The following is a 14,409-nucleotide window of genomic DNA, read 5'->3' on the forward strand; positions in this document are numbered from 1 at the left end:
TATATATATATCCTCCTTCCCCCTAATACAGGAGTTACAAGAATGCCTACCCTAGAGTCACTGCAAAGATGACTCTAAGTCAGTCATAAAACATAAAACATTTAGATAGGTACACCCTCAGTCTTCAGTAAGCTATCCTTACAAACTGACAGAAGGTTGCCCAAGGTGAGACCCACTCAGTGTGAGTTAAGAGGTCAGGAAGGGACTTTCAGTGATAGATCAAAAGGAGGATGGCGCAAGTTTAGTTCACATCAGGACTAAAGCAGGAATTTGTAGCCAAGCAGCAGACATTTTGGTATTATGTTAGGTTATATTGTGTTTTTGGTAGTGCCCTGCTGTGTAATCCAGGATGGCCTCGAACTTGAGATCCTCTTTCCTCAGCCTCCCAAGTGCTGGGATTATAGGTTTGTCTCTCTACTCTGATGAACACCCTATTTTTTTAGTTAACCACCAGTTTATTTATGCCCACATTGTTGTAGAAGGATTCAAGGCAACTCTTAACAACACAAACTGCAGAAAAATAAGAAAGACAAAAACAGACCTCTTGATGGATGGAATGTTTGTGACTCCATTCTCCCCAAATTCACATATTGAAGGCTAATCCCAGGGTGGGGGATAAAGACGTGGCAAGGTAGGGCTTTTGGGAGGTGATTACATCCTAAAGATGTCAGCCCTCACAAATGGAATTCATGCTTTAAAGGAAGGACATGAGGGGCTGGGGAGATGCCTCAACCTGTAAAGTACCTGGCACAAAAAAACAAGCCTAAACCGCACCGAGGAACCAGAGACATAGGAGTCCTGAGCCTTGCTGGACAGCCAGTTTAGCTGAATAAGTGACCTCCAGGTTCAATCAGAGAAACTGCCTCAAAAAATAAAGTGGCTCATTGGGTAAAAGTGCTGACCCAAATTCAATCCCCAGATTCTGTGAGTCACATCTATAACCCCAGCACTCCTACAGTGAGATGGGAGACAGAGGTGAGTAGCCTGGACATACTGTGACAGAAACAGCAAGTGACCCTGCTTCAGCCAGGTGGAAGGAGAGAATTCCTGAAAGCTGTGCTCTGACCTCCACCCATGCACAGAGGCACATACATGCCTACACACATACATACACACACATGTATATACAGCATACACAGAGAATAATGAATAAATTTTGAAAATCTAAAAATAATAATAATGCAGGGTTGGAGAGATGGCTCAGTGGTTAAGAGCACTGGATGCTCTTGCAGAAGACCCAGGTTCAATTCCCAGCTCCCACGTGGAGGCTAGCATCCTTTTATAACTCCAGTTCCAGGGGACTGATGCCCTCTTCTGACATTTGTGGGCATTGCACAATATAGGTGCACTTACATACACTCATATACATAAAATAAAATAAAAATCATAAAAATAAAATATTTTTAAAATAAAAATGTAAGGAATGACAAAGGAAGAAACCCAGTGCTGACCTCTTGCCTCTGTGTGCATGCACACACATGTGCACATATGCAAATGCACACACATGAATATACACAGAAGAGACATGAGCTAGGTGTGGTAGTGTATACTCTAATCCCAGAACTTCTATTTTTCTTCCTCCCTTCTTCCCTCCCTCCCTCTCTCATTGCCATGTAAAGATATAATGAGAAAACCTGGTCTGACCCAAGAGGAAGGTCCTCGGCACATACTAAGGTCAACTGCCACCTTGACCTTGGACTTCTCAGTCTTTACAATGCAATAAATTTTAATTGTTTATGCCACCCAATCAATGGTATTCTGTTACAGTAGCCCAAACTGACAGAAACAGAACCAAACATCGTGCTGGCCACAGGCATTCACCCTGGTACCCTGAAGCCCTCAGCACAGAGCCGCCATTGGACCAGGACTCTGGTCACTCTGAAGGCAACACTGTTAGCCCCAGGCCAAGCAGAGACAGCTTCACAGGGCTCTGGTGAGAGCTCCATGGTTTTTCCCATGTGAAGTGCTGGCTCGCCGTGAGTTCTCAACAAATGTTTGTTATTTGCATCGGTACGCAGAGGTGGACTCAGAGGGTCTGATTTTGAATGTGTAGTGAGCAGTGGGACCCATGCATCATCCACTGCCCACAAGCACCCAAATCAGAACCAGAAGTACTCATCCCACAGTTCTAGGCTTGGATGACTGAATCTGATACTGTAGGTCAGCACATATCTGGAAGGGCTCCACCACTTCTGGGTTCCAACTGACCAAATCCCTGCCCCAGGATGTCTCTCCTTTATATAGTTGGATATGCTTGTCCAGGTGAGGAAAAGTCCACAAGGCAAGAAAGGGGAGAGGGAAGAAGGAAGAGAAGTATTAATTTGCCATTGCTGCTGTAACAACCTAACCCCACTGAAACCTGGTATCTTTTAGTTCTTTAAGTCAGAACTGGCCTAATATCAAGTTAAGGTGTCCTTAGAGCTACATTCCTTTGAGAAGCTCAGGTAGAAATTGTTCATCATCTTTTCCAGCTTCTAAAAGCTGCCCATGTTCCATGACTTGTGGACCTCATCCATCTTTAGGCCAGCAGTCACATCCCCCTCACCTCCAGGAACATTTGCTTCTCTGACTTTGACCCTAACTCCCACTTGTAAGGAGTCTATGATTATAGCAAGTCTCACTGGATAATCTTGGATAATCTTTTCATCTCAAGATTATTAATCACATCTGGTAAGTCCCTTTGGCCCAGTTGAGGTAACATATTCACAAGTCCCACAGGTTAAATGTAGAATAGCATTGAGGGGTCATCATTCTGCCCATCCCAGGAGCCCAGGGTTATCAACACCCAGGATACTATTGAAATGACAAAACTAACTCCATTTTGTTCTAGCTGACTTTTGCTTAGCCCTGTGTTTTTGCCCAGCCATTCCCACTGCAGCCAGTCAGGCAGAATGTCCCAGAAGGCAGTTTCAGAGAGTACATTGTTTCAACAATACTGGGAAATTTACAAGTAGCCAGATAGCAAGTCCAGGTAGCAGTCCTCACACCCAGCCTAACTGAAACTTTTTGTTAACTGAAAACCTCATTGTTAACTGACCTGCCCTTGGTCTTGTGTAACTATGGTCATCTGATGTAACTATGGTCATTGGTTTACCCCTGGCATGATGTAATTGTGGGGTTTTTAAAAATATATTTATTATTTTTATTTTTTATGTGTATGAGTGTTATACCTGCATGTACGTAAGTGCACCTGTATCATGCAATGCCCGTGGAAGACAGAAGAGGCTGTCAGATCCCCTGGAGCTGAAGTTACAGACAGTTGTTAGCTACCATGTGGGTGCTGGGATTCAAACCCAGGTCTTCTGCAAGAAGAGTCAGTGTTCTTAACTGCTGAGCCATCTCTCCAGCCCTGATATAATTGTGGTTTAAGCTTTATAAACACTGCTCTGCTTCTCCTTGGGGTTGAGAGTTCTTTTGGGTCTCTCTGACCACTGGCTGTTAATAAAGGACTCCTAATTCGACCATCACTATGTGGTATTCCTCTGTGCATCTTGCTTAGTATCACACTATGAATCCCAGGTCCTCTGCTCTGTCAAAAGGAGGACTTTGGAACTAAGAAAGTGATCTCATTTCTCAGTCTGAAGAAAATTTTGGCAACATATCCTTTATGGTTTGAATCTATAATATCTCTACACTATCATATTTTGGATCCTTATTCTCTGGCTGGTGACTCTATGTTGGGAGGCTGTGAAGCCTTCAGGAGGTGGGTTCTAGCTGGTGGAAGTGGGTCTCTAAGGTAGGGTAGCTTTGAAGGTCTTAGTCCAGCCCTTGGTGCTGCCCATTCTCAGCTTCCTGGTCCACAATGTTGTGAACAGTTTTATTCTACCTCATGCTTCAGTCATTTAGGAAAGATCTACTCTGTGGTGCCTTCCTCATTATGATGGACTGAAGTCTACTAACCACGAACCAAAACAAACCTCTCCTTCCTCAAGTTGTTCTGTCAGGCATTCTATCAGTGACAACAGTAAGTAATGATGTCCCATTATAAGAGGAAAAGATGTGGCTCATCCCTTTGACTCTTTCCAGTGTTTGGACAAGGTATTGCTTACCTTTCTATGCTCTCAGTGTTCCCTGTAGTACCAGCCAAGAGCCAAGGGTAGATAGAGGTGAGGAGATGCAATGGGTTTAATCATACCTTCTTGCTCACTTGTGACTAGAAAGACTACTGAGCTGGGAATGCAGCTTCAGTTGGTTACTTTTGTTGTGCTGCGGTTTGAATGTGAAATGTCCCCCACAGGCTTACGTGTTTGAACACTCAGTCCCTAGCTGGTGGTGATGTTTGTAGAACCTTTAGGAGATGGAGACTTGCTGGAAAAAAAGCGGGTCAATAGGGGTGGGCTTTGAGGTTTTGTAGTTCCACCCCACTTCCTGCTCTTTCTCTGGTTCCTGACTGCTGATGCAATGTGACCAGATGGCTTCGTCATGCCTCCCTGCCTGAAGCCATGTTTTCCCGACCTTGATGGAAGAATCCCTCAAACTGTAAACCAGAATAAACCCTTTGTCCCTCAAGTCTCTTCTGGTTGAGTATTTTGTTACAGCAACAAGAAAAGCAACTAAAACGCTTAGCTCGCACAGAACCCTGGGTTCCATCCCCAGCACCCCATAAACTAGACATGGTGACACACACCTCTGATTCTAGCACTTGGGAGGTGAATGCAGGAAGGTCAGGAGTTCAAGGTTATTCTCAGCTAAATATGAGTTCAAGGCCAATTGGGGCTACATGAGACCCTGTCTCATAAAGAAAGACCATGTCTTTACTCTCTGACATGGTCCAAAGAAGCAAAGGCTGGTACCATTAGAAGGGGCTGCTTTTCAGCTCTTCAGAAATTACAAAATGAATTCAAAGTAAGAGAGAATTGATATGCCCAGGGGCCATATTCCCATCCTCCCTCAGAGCTCCAGCTCCCAATGGCTGTGGGTCTGGACTCTCCAGCCACGGAGACCATGGAGGAGGAAGGATGCAGAAATGCTCAGGAGTCTCAGCAGCTGCCAGCAGGGAAGCCACCCCAGCTGGGAAGCAATCAATTATCACTGCAAAAACACTTCCTTTAGCTCAAAGTCATCAATCTCCTCTTCTTTAAGTGACAGGTTGATCGTTGCTTTTGCTTTCAGGAGATACAGGCGTTAGCAAGTGGTCAACCTCAGGCTAAAGAGGGACGTGGGTCAAGCACCGAGACCAGAACCTGGTCCATTCATCAATGCCCCGGCAGGGGCATTGAGAGGAAGTCATGCCTGGGATAAAAATGAGCACATTGGACTGACTCCATGTTAACCCTCTAAAGCCTTCATGGTCTTATCTCCTTGTTGCTAAGGTGGTCACCTCGAGAAATGATTGTTCAAGAGTGAAAAAGTGAGGAAATAGGAAGGGGAAGAAACAGAAGCAGCCAGGAGTGGTGGTGCACAGCTTTAATCCCAGCACTGAGAAGCAGAGGCAGGCAGATCTCTATGAGATGGAGGCTAGCCTGGTCTACATAGTGAGTTCCAGGTTAGCTGGGGCTATAGGGAGACCTTGTCTCAAAAACCAAAAACAATGATAACCAAAAAGAAAAAGTAACAAAAACAAAGGGGGAATGGGTAAAGACAAGCTAAGAGCAACTAGGACTGAGGCTAGTACAAAGAGATCATCACAGAGTCCTAGGTAATTGGAAACCAGAGATCACCTCTTAGTGAGGTTCCTAGAAGCCATTGAGAAAAGGAAAATAAGGTACATCATACAATATGTACAATAGGCTAAAAGCAAAACCATTCTTCAGGAACTAGGAATTAAGAAGAAATTACTCCTGGGGTCTCACAGAGCCCACTATGGGCAGAATGAAGAAATATGATCTTGACATTGCATCCAGTCTCCTAGGCAGTTTCCTTTAACTCTCCTTGATAAAAGCCTGAAATACGATGTTAAGGCCCAGCTTAGCAAATCCTGTCAAAAAAAAAAAAAATTCTTGTGAAATGTGATACTTCTGAAAGAACCTTTTAAAGTTATACCAGGCCATGATAGTACAATTTTTAATTTTATTTTATGTGCATATGAGTGTTTTGCCTGCATGTATGTAAGTACATCTGTGGCATGCAATGCCTGCAGATGCCAGAGAGAGCATTGGATCCCCTGGAGCTGGAGGTGCAGACAGTTGTTAGCTGCCATGTGGGTGCTGGGAATCAAACCTGGGTCCTATGCAAGAGCAGCCAGTGCTCTTAACCACTAAGCCATCTCTCCAGCCTACCCTGCCCTCTTTTTTTGTTGTTTTGTCTTTTGAGACAGGGTCTCACTATATAGCCCTGGGTGGCCTGTACCTCACTTTGTAGACCAGGCTAGCCTCAAACTCAGAGATCTGCCCACCTCTGCCTCCCAAGTGCTGGGTTAAAGGCATGCCACCATGCCCAGCCCCAATAGTACAGAATTTTTAATGAAGAACGGTAGAAAACTGAGGTAGGTGAATTGTGAGTTCAAGACTAGTCTAGACCCTGTTTCAAACAAACAAACGCATGCATACACAAAATAAAAGATACCATTTAGTGAGATGGGTTCTCAACTTGAACCGTCAGTGACTGGATCAGGGCTCAGCTAGCCACTGCCTCCTTTGCTCTATGGCCTCAGCTTGACCACTGCTGTTCCAGAGTCTGACCACTTGATGTCTCCATTCGACAAACTGCTCAAGAGGAGCCAGGGCTCACTAGAGCTGTCTAGACCCATGATGGCCCAGAGGTTAGAAGTCTCAGCTCAGAGAAACACTTGGAAGATTCAGAGATCAACCGAATCTGAGTGGCAGAAAAGCTGGCCCAGGCAGGGCTAGAATCCAGGCCCCACTGAACAGGGGGCAGCCATGGGGACCTCAGAGGTAAGTCTAACTTGGACACCCCTGTGCTAGGCAGCACCTAGCATTCACAGCATCCTCCAACACAGAACTTTCAATACTAAAGCCCATCCCCCAACCAGTTCCTCAGCCGGGATCCCCTTTCCTTTTTTTGCTGTCTCTCCCACTAAGATGAACATCCAAGGAACAAGTGTTTCATCTGTCTTATAGAGCTTAGTGTCCTGAGGACCCGGCTCACAGTACCTGACCAGTATCTGTTGAATGAAACTTGGACAGCAGTGGGGGCAGTTGTATCATCCCTGCACAATAGAGATGGGTGGGGAACTTCCTCTCTGAGTCTAGGTCATTGGCTTCCGAGAAATATTGCAGTTATTCCTTGTGATGCTAGAGGAAGTTTTTATGGGGTGGGCTCGGGCACCTGAGTCGGACTGAAAGCTAGAGGTGTGGGCAAACTGGCTAAAGGACCGGATGTTGGGCAGTTTCACTTCCCTCTTTTCAAAGCAAATGCAGCGAGGGAAAAGAAGGGGCAGGCTTCCATACCACCCATTGATAGGCCCAGGGACCTGGCTACTTAAAACAGGAAATAGAAACCAACAGTGATTTAGTGGGAACCAACTGGGGTGCCCTGCCTGTCTCCACCTCCAGGTACTTCTACCACAGCCATCAAGCCTAGGAGGATAAGGGTCCTTAGAGAGGTCTTTAGAAGCCAGGTCCACACCTTACCACCCCAGGCACGCCTGATCAACATTTCCATATGTGCTGTCTCTCAGGGGGCTAGGGTAGATCAGCACTGTCTAACAGAACTTTCTGCAGCGATGGAAATTTCTGTATCTGTGTTTTCCAATTTAGCAAGCTCCAGGTTTAACAACAGATTCTGCCTCAATTTGTAAGGCAGAAAGCAGACACCGGATATCAACCTTAGGCCCACACACATACACATATGTATATTCACCATGCATGCATACATACATATGCGAGATGAAAGTGGAGAAAGCAGGTACAGAAGCTCGACTGATTTGAGTACAGTTTATTTGAAGACGGGGCTGTGGAACAACACGATATTCACGTCATATTAAACAAGACTGAATTTTTTTTTTTTTTTTGTTTTTTTGAGACCGGGTCTCCCTGTAGCCCCAGCTGTCCTAGAACTCACTATGTAGACCAGGCTGGCCTTGAACTCACAGAGATCCACCTGCCTCTGCCTCCCAAGTGCTGGGACTACAGGCATGCACCACTACGCCTGGCTAACAAGATTGAATTTTAAGTAAAGCAATTCCTAGAATTTGAAAGCAAATTGATAAAAACGTATTAAATTTTGGATTATACTCACTGTTTAGAAAAGAATCATTTCCAATGACTTTAAGCAAGTGATTTGATTGTACATTCCCATCAGAATATATCCAAAGGACAAGAACTACAAAAAATGTTTTTAATCTTAAAATATCTCCCACAGTCATATCATGAATAAAATACTTATCTGATATGTATCATAGGATGAAACAAATAAATCTAATGTTGCTATTAAAAACCGGTTTCTGGGGCTGGAGAGATGGCTCAGTGGTTAAGAGCACTGACTGCTCTTGCAGAGGACCTGTGTTCAATTCCCAGCACCCACATGGTGGCTACGAACCATCTTTAACTCCAGTTCCAGGGGAATCTGAAGCCCTCTTCTGACTTCTGTGGCATTGCATGACATGGCTGCACTCACATACATGCAGGCAATACACTCGTACACATAAAATAAAAATAAGTAAAATATTTTTAAAAAATTAAAAATAAACCGGTTTCTGGGCCACTGGTGAGATGGCTCAGTGGATAAAAGCACTTGCCACGCAGGCCTAATGACCTGAGTTTAATCCCTGGAACCCACAAAAGGTGGAAGGAGAGAACCAACTCCACAAAGTTGTCCTCTGACCTCCATACATGTGCCAAGGCATGTGTGCCTGCATATGTATACACACAATAAAAACAACAAAGAGCAAACAAAACCAAAAAGTTTCTGGGCTGGCAAGACGGCTCACTGGGTAAATGCACTTGATGCAAAGCCTGCTGACCCAAGTTTGATCCCCAAACCCACATGGAAAAAGGAGAGAACTGACTCTTACAAGTTGTCCTCTGACTTCCACACATGTGCTGAGGCGCATGCATGTATGCATGCACGCACACACATATACCCACACAAAGTAAATAAAAATGTTTACAAATTTGTTTGCTTTTTTAAAAAATTTTATGTGTATGCGTGTATTGCCTGCATGTAGCTAAGTGCACTCATGTCTTGCAATGCCGAAGGAGGACAGAAGAGGCTGTCAGAGCCCCTGGAACTAGAGCTACAGACACTTGCTAGCTGCCATGTGGGTGCTAGAATTTGAACCCAGGTCTTCTGCAAGAACAACCAGTGTTCTTAACTGCTGAGCCATCGCTCCAGCCCTGTTTTGGTTTTGGGGTTTTTTGTTTTGTTTTGTTTTGTTTTTTGATCTTTTTGAGACTGGGTCTCCCTGTAGCCCCAGCTGTCCTGGAACTCACTATGTAGACCAGGCTGGCCTTGAACTCACAGAGATCCACCTGCCTCTGCCTCCCAAGTGCTGGAATTAAAGGCATGTGCCACCACACCCACCCCCTGTTTTGTTTTTTTAAAACAGAATCTCCCTGTAGCCCCAGCTGGCCTGGAACTTGCTATGTAGACCAGGCTGACTTTGATCTCATAGAGATCCACCTGCCTCTGCCTCTTGAGCACTAGAAAGATTTTAAGAGTCAGTTGTTGAGGAGGACTCTGTCAAAACAGGGTCTTCTGGACAGGATGGGACCACTGTACTCATGAACTCACAGCAGTTGTGGTTGCCTGCACAAGACCTGTGAAAGATCAAGCCAGTCAATATTCTAGCACGGAAGAGAGGAGGGCTCACGAGCCCCCACCCTTCGTTGATGCCTGCTAGAGGAGAGTCGTTAGGGTTGATAAAGATGCCTGATAGGTTGACCATGCTACAGTGGATAGCCCCACACCTATGTGTATATGGGCACTAATTGGACTCAGTGGAATATACAAAAGGGGGGGTAAAGCTGGGAGGGATCTGGGAAGAGTTGGAGCAGGTGTGTAGGAGGTGAATATAATCAAAATAAACTGTATGCGTGTAGGAAATTCTCAGAGAACAAATACAATTTTTTTAAAATCAGGTTAGCCAGGCATAGTGGCTCACGCCTTTGATCCCAACACTCTGGAGGCAGAAGCAGTCAGATGTCTGTGAGTTCAAGGCCAGCCTGGTCTACAGAGTGAGTTCTAGACTGGGCTACAGGGAGACCCTGTCTCAAAAAGATAACAGTAAACAAATAATTAATTAATTAGTTAATCAGGTTTTTGGCACAAGAGAAAAAAACAAAATAAAATCAGAGGCCATGCAATTACTTAGCAAACTGAAGCATTAGGATCAAAAGTTTGAGGCCAGTCTGGCAACTTACTGAGACTCTGACTCGAAAACTAAAAAGAAAGAGAAAAAGAGGGATAGAAGTATAAATCCATGGTAGAATGCTTGTCTAGAATGTACAAGACCCTAAGTTCAACCGCAGTACTTTAAAAATAAATAAATAGTGCTATCAATGGTAGTACACATCTTAAGTCACAGCACTCAGGAGGCAGAGGCAGGCAGATCTCTGTGAAATTGAGGACAGCCTGGTCTCCATAGCAAGTTCCAGAAAAACTGGGGCTACAGGGAGACCCTGTCTCAAAAGGACAAAATAATTACATAAATAAATAAATAAACAATCAAAAAGTAAAAACGCTATAAGCTAAATTGAAGGTGAAAATACTGGGGCTGGAGAGATGGCTCTTCTTTTGCTGCTGAACATTTCCACTGTATGGGTGTACCACAGTTTCTTTACCTGTTCACCGAGTAAGGATGACTGGTTTTAAAATAAGCCCACTGGCTGGCATGCGGAAGATCCATTGACTGAAGATTAAGAACAAAGGCAAGATCAGGGATGGTGGCAACATGTCTGTAATCCTAGCACTTGGGAGGTAAAGGCAGGAAGATCAAAGATTCAAAATCATCTTCAGCTACGTTGCCTGGGCAACGTGAGACGCTGTCTCAAAAGCAGAAACAAGAACAACAAACAAAAACAAAGGCACAAAAGCAAGGGAGGCAGGGAGGTAGTACCAGCTGCTGTGCGGGCAAGAAAGGACAGTGGTTTCAACTGGGGTGGTCTCAGAGAAGTGAATAAACAATAAAGAATGACTGGGGAGAGATGGTGAGACCCGGAGACAGATTGAATGTAGGCCTGAGGGAAGGGGAAGAGGGAAGGTAGAGTTTTCTGCTTTAGGCAATGAAGTAGACAGATGGTGATGTCATTCACTGACTGAGAAGGGGAAATGAAGAGGGAAGAACAGGTCTGGAAGAAGACCACGAGTTCAGTTTTATATATGATGTTTTGAGTTTGAAGTGCCTGAGAGATGTCTGAAAAAGGATGTGATGTCTCTACCGAGGTTGGATCTACAGCTCAGACCTGCATCCACTGAAATCTAGCCCCTGACCAAGTTTCTCTCAACCCAGGAACCAAGGACTAGATCTTCCCTTTGACTAGCCACCTCCCAACCACCCCAAAGACCACATGACCAACCCCTTTTAAATATTCCCTGGATGTGGTGGTGTACACCTTTAATCTCAGCTCTCAGGAGGCAAAGGCAGACAGAGCTCTGTGAGATGGAGACCAGCCTGGTCTACATAGTGAGTTCCAGGCCAGCTGGGGCTACAGGAGACCCTGCCTCAACAAAGAAAGAAATAAACAAACAAATGAGTAAATAAATAAATATTCAGTTCTCAAGTCAAATGTCACTGTATTGGTTACTTTTCTGTTGTGATAAAATATCATGACCAGGATTAAAGAGATGGCTCAGTGGTTAAGAGCACTGGCTGCTCTTGCAGAGGACCTGGATTCTGTTCCCCATACCCACATGGCAGCTAACAACCATCCGTGACTCCAGTTCCAGGGGCTCCAAAGCCCTCTTCTGGCCTCTGTGGGCACTGCATGCATGTGTTGCACATACATATATGCAGCCAAAACAGTCATACACATAAAATTTTAAAAATCAATCAAAAACAAAAGAAAACAAAGCCACCACAGCCAAGGCAACTTACACAAGGAAGAATTTGTTTGGGCTTATGGCTCCAGAGAAAGAGGTCATAATGGCAGGGGAGGTGTGGCAGGCAGAGGCTGGAGCAGAATGCTAAGACATCTTCAGGCACACACAGGAAGCATAAAAAGCAAGTTGGACATGGGGCAAGGCTACACACTCTCAAAACCTGCTCTCAGACCCCCATGCTTCCTCCAGCACAACCATTCTGCCCAAACAATGCCAACTGGGGCTGTGTTCAAATATGTGAGCCTATGGGGGACATTTCTCATTCAAACCACCACAATCATCCAATCAAAAAATCCTTCCCCAGGACCTGAGCTACAGTCAGTTCCAGGACAGCTAAAGATCCCACATTTATCTGAGTTTGTCATGACTGTATTGCATAAAAGCAACTTCCAGAAGAAAGGAGGGAAAGTAGAGAAGAAAAGGTTGGTTAACAGATACAAAACTGAAGTTAGAAAGTTCTCGTGTTCTATAGCATGATAAGGTTACTGTAATTAACAATAACTTATTGTATATTTCAAAACAGTGAGAAGGCTGGGGAGATGGCTCAGCTGGTAAAATGTTTGATATGAAAATCTGAAGACCTGAGTTTGATCTCCAGAACCCATGTTAAGAAAAAAAGTCAGACATGGTGACATGTGGTTGTAATCATAGTGTTAGGAAGGTTGAGACAGGCAGATCCCTGGAGCTCTTTGGCCAGCCAGACTAGCCTAGTTGGTAAGTTACAAGCCAGTGAGAGACCCTCCCCCCACCATCTTAGAAAACAAGGTGAACAGCACCTAAGGAACAACTCTCAAAGCTGACCTCTGGCCTCCACATGTACATGCACACACATGTGCCTGTATACACACACATGCTCTCACAGAAATCAGAAAGAGAGAGAGAGAGAGAGAGAGAGAAAGAGAGAAAGGAGTAGGGTGATTTCTTTAGTCAGTAAAGTTCTTGTCCACAGAAGCATAGGAACTAAGTTTAATTGCTAAAACCCATGAAGAAACAAAAACAAAAAAATGACAAAAACAGGGCTGGAAAGATGGCTCAGTGGTTAAGAACACTGACTGCTCTTGCAGAGGACCCGGGTTCGATTCCCAGCACCCACATAGTGGCTAACAATCATTGTAACCCCAGTTCCAGGGGAATCCAACGCTCTCTTCTGACCTCAGTGGGCATCACACGACAGGGGTGCATTTACATATGTGCAGGCAATACATTCGTACTCATGAAAGAAAATAAATATTTAAAAAATGACAAAACAAGGCGGGCATGGTGGCACACACCTTTAATCCCAGCACTCAGGAGACAGAGGCAGGCAGATCTCTGTGAGTTTAAGGCCAGCCTGGTCTACATAGCAAGTTCCAGGTCAGCTGGGGCTACAGAGAGACCCCGTTTCAGAAAAGACCAAAAAAAAAAAAAAAGACAAAACAAACCAGGCATGCTGATGAACACTTGCAATCCCAGTGCTGGGGAGGCAGAGACAGGCAGATCCCTGGGTTCACTAGTGGGTCTCAAACAGCAAGATGGGGGTGGTGAGATGGCTTAGAAAAGATGCTTGCGTGCAAGCGTACTGACCTGAGTTTGTGCCCCAGAACCCTTGTAAAGGTGGAAGGAAAGAACCAATAACACAAAGTTGCCCTCTGACCTCCACACATGTGCTGTGCCATATGCACCCCCATCATGCACACACATACAATAAGTAAATAATTTAATTTAAAAAAAAAAAACACAAGACAGAGAACTCTTGAGTATCAACACCTAAGGGGACCTCTGGCCCCCACCTACATGGATACATACACCCAAAACAAGAAGAAAAGGTTTTGAGGGCCCGAAGAGATAGCTCCATGTTTAAGATTACTTATTGCTCTTATAAAGGACCAGAGTTTGTTTCCAAGCACCCATGTCAGGCAGCTCACAACCACCTGTAGTTCCAGGGTATCTGATGCCTCTGTCCTCCACAAGGCACCCACATTGACGTGCACAGACACACAGACACACAGACACACACACACACACACACACACACACAATTTTTTTTAATCTTTTAATTCAACTCTAAGAAAAGATTTTGAATATCTTACCATAAAATAATCTTACCATAAAAGAAAATACAAATATTTGAAGTAAAGAATATGCTAACTAGCCAGGCGTGGTGGTACACACTATTAATCCTAGCACTTGGGAGGCAGAGACAGGTGGATCTCTGTGAGTTCGAGGCCTGTTCTACACAGCGAGTTCCAGGCCAGCTGGTCTACAGGGAGATCCAATCTCAAAAAGACAAAAAAAAAAAAAGAGAGAGAGAGAGAAAGAGAATATGCTAACTACTCTAAGATTATCAAAATTTCATGGGTCAGTAAAAACCTTTCTTTTGGGGTGGGGGGTTTAGACAGGATCTCCCTGCAGCCCCAGCTAGCCTAAAACTTGCCATGTAGACCAGGCTGGACTTGAACGGACAGATCCACCTGCCTCTGCCTCCTGAGT

The sequence above is a fragment of the Nannospalax galili genome, unplaced genomic scaffold (assembly GCF_000622305.1).
Source record: "Nannospalax galili isolate Female #2095 unplaced genomic scaffold, S.galili_v1.0 scaffold765, whole genome shotgun sequence".
Lineage (NCBI taxonomy): Eukaryota > Metazoa > Chordata > Mammalia > Rodentia > Spalacidae > Nannospalax > Nannospalax galili.